At 46.8% G+C, this 3,274-nt stretch overlaps 1 protein-coding gene across 1 annotated transcript in view; it reads right to left on the bottom strand.

The window, feature by feature from the left end:
- The window catches only part of UCN3 (urocortin 3), an 8,574-nt gene extending 5,542 nt beyond the window's left edge, over positions 1-3,032 (bottom strand). Inside the window, exon 1 of the mRNA XM_017872432.1 lies at positions 2,811-3,032. The gene's annotated coding sequence lies outside the window, so the exon portion shown is untranslated. The remainder of the gene's footprint in view (positions 1-2,810) is intronic.
- Between the last annotated feature and the right edge of the window lie 242 nt (positions 3,033-3,274).

Here is a 3,274-nt window from a genome sequence, read left to right as displayed (position 1 = left end):
AAAAAAAAAAAAAAAAAAAAAAAAAAGAGGGTGTTGAGATGCGGCCCTGGAGCTACCCTCAGGCCTCCACCTGTGGGTTCCACATGGCTCTCTCCCCACTGCCCCACCACCCTATTTGTTTGTTTCACTTCCTCACTCAAACCCTGCACCCCAGCCCAGGGAACCCCTCCCTGCTCCTCTCTATTTCCTTCCCAGGGCAGCATTCTGCATTTACCCTCAAACACCTGGAACTTTGCACAATAATTGCAAATATTACTGAGAACTCAGAATACTTTCTGAGTCCAAGCCCATCTTGGGGCTCTGCCCACACGGGCTGGCCCTTTAGTGTAAATCAACACCTGAGTTTACCTGTCTATCTCCACCCCTTAAAGACACTTTGGGTGTTACATTTCTTTGGTGTCTCCATTTCTGCTCAATATGCCAAGCCTTTCACTATGCAGAGATATTCCCTCTGGGCCATTTGGCTCTCAGCAGAGTGACTCAGGATGCTTGGAAAAGCCTGATATGGCCAATAGTGTCTTATACTAAATCATATTCTCAATCAATATTTGTTGAATGAATTGAAATTCACATTAGTATTCAGGCACTTAATTAAATCAATTTATTTTCCAAGGCAAAACAACCTCTTTAAATTCTTTCATGGATGTACATTCTCTCTGCAAATCGTGTTGTTACATATCATAGAGGAAAAAATCTTTTATATGGCATACTTTTTTTTGGTAATGAAATCATACATGTATACCTAGAGTCACTGAAAAGTTGAGGGCTTCTGAACATGAAACAACTGTGTCCAAGTAACTTTCTGCAGTTTTCCTGTGAAAAAGTTCAGGTTTTCCCTTGCAATGGGCTAACCATCCGGATGTGCCGCCTGGAAGTGCTACCTGTCTCATCTCAGTTGCAAAACCAAGGCACCGGGGAGAGGAAGTGAGATCCCTTTTAATTCTACATTTACTTTTTCCCACATTTTGGGGTCAATTTGTAAATATTGTGCCTGTGCCTTTTAAAAAATGCATTGCCATCTTATTTTTCAAATCCCAAGTGTACCATCAGAGAAGAATACTGTATTGACATTCTTCAGGGTGCTGAAGGTGTGGAAAGATCTGTAAAAGTGTCAGGGAGCAAGTGTCCTGCGTGGCGCTCTGTTCTCGGTGCATCTGAAGGTGGCAGACCTTCCTCTCTCTGCAAACCCTCAGCTCCAGCCTGAACAGGGTTGTGAGGGTATTGGAAGGTGTCCCCTCACCATCAGCAATGATGCAAAGTTACACAGCAAAGGAACCTCCCAGAACTGTGAATTGGACATGATGGGAATGCCCGGTGCTGAGCTTAATTCTAGATCATTTAAAATGTAAGGGTTCTTTGCAACCCTGGGTATTTTCACCATCAAAGTATGTGAGTGGCGGGGGGCTGGAAGGTAGATTCAGATTTCTTTCTGGGACTTTTCTTTTTAGGATCAGTTTAGATTTGTTTAGGGTTTATAGGATAAAAGAAAAGGAACTCTCCTCAAAGAAAAGACACTCTTTACTTCCCACATAAAGTCTAATTTTGCAAGTTTCTCCTTTTACATTCCTTGGACTCTTCTGCCATACCCTTGGTGAAACAATATGAAAATTTAAGATTTCTCTGCAGCCTGCCACAAAAATAACTGAGCACCATCTAGTTATTAATACAGTTGAGGGGCAAAGCTCTACACCTGTATTTTTTTCTGGGTGCTTGAAACTAACCATTCCTTTGGGCTACAGTGACAGTAGCACTTGTCCAGGGTGCTGTAAAGAGACACAGTTACTTCTGGGAGCTGTGGCAGAGCCAAGCACTGAAACATGAGGGAGCTGGGTCAGCCTCCAATTCCCAGCATGTCGCAGGGAGAGGACAGGGCATGAAGCAGCAAAGGCAGGAGGCAAACAGCACTGATCACACAGCTCTGCCAAGTGCAGCGCTATTCCTGTGGGCTCCGTTTGTCTGCAAACACTGATAAGAAGTTAAACTAAAACTAGACCACTTAAAACATTTTAAAAATCTTACATTTGTTATTTTTTGGTAGGTGGCTATGCTTGGGAAGGAAATTGCAAACAGGATTTTTCTCTCAGAAAATGTGAACATCAAACATCCATCTCCCCTTCACAGGTAGCATTTAGCCATTGTAGATATCTGCACACACCCCCACAATGTGCCTAGTGTGGCAAAGGACTCTGGGCTTTGATGGCCGAGGACCTGGCTGGGAAAACTCCCTCGCCTCTGACTTTTCTTGGGTGAATCACTTAACCTGTGTTTCGCTTGCAGCATCCTAGGAAGGAGACGTTACCTGCTTCTCAGGTGTGCCCGAGAGTGACGGGAGATGGCACAGGCAAAGGTCTCTGCTACAGGTAAACAGTAAGTGCAGGTGTCCTCGCTGCTCTGCAGGTGCTGTAGAGTCGTGTCCTGTGGCTCCCATTTGCCCTGGCATCCCTACCCCATCCCCAGTTTGTAAACTGTCGCCAAGGACTGACCTTCCTGTGCACAACTGAACTCTGTTCAGAGAAAATAGATTTGTGTGAACACATTCTGCCTCTGATCTAACACCTTTGGAAAGCGGGTCTTTCTATACCAACATGGGAATGGGATTGTGCCTCCCCAGGAAACTTCCCCTGGTCCCTTTGGGGCTGATTTCTGCTGATTGATTGTGGGGGGGGGGCGTTCAGCATCGCTCCCTCGGGCTTCCACCCAGGGGCGCTAGCGGCTCTCATCTCTCGCACCTGTCCGGTGCACGGGACCTCCTGCTTAATTTAGGGCAGATCCATTTACCCTTCCTAAGTCAGTCTCGACCACAGCCTTACCTGAGAGTGGACTTCCCTCCGCAGCGAAAGGCTCAGGGAGGTCGGTGCAGCTTCAGGGCCAGGAGGACGGCCCCATGCACATCCCCGTGAACTTCTGGCTGCTCTGAGGTCTGGGCTCCTGCTTCTCCGGTATTGCTCCTAAGTGGGCTGTGATATTCCCTCTCTATGGAAACGGTCCCCTCCCCTGTGTGTATATAAAAGTGACAGATCACAGGGTGGATCGTAATTCCAGACGTGGTGTCTACGCTGGGATGAGATTTCATTTAAAATACAACCAGAACCAGCCGTCCACGTCATGCAGATGACAGGTGCTCCAACCTCGACCCCTCCCACCTCTGCTTCCCACCCTGCCCTCCTACCTCCCCCCGCCCTCCTACACCCCCACCCGCAACTGCTCTTGCATCCTAGCAACTTGCTTCATTGATAAAAGCAAAGAACAAAAAAGAAAAAAAAAAAAAGAAGAA

Source organism: Rhinopithecus bieti, unplaced genomic scaffold (assembly GCF_001698545.2).
Source record: "Rhinopithecus bieti isolate Rb0 unplaced genomic scaffold, ASM169854v2 scaffold_6933, whole genome shotgun sequence".
NCBI classification, from domain to species: Eukaryota; Metazoa; Chordata; class Mammalia; order Primates; family Cercopithecidae; genus Rhinopithecus; species Rhinopithecus bieti.
Note: the sequence above shows the minus strand (reverse complement) of the source record. Positions and strands in the feature narration are given on the sequence as shown.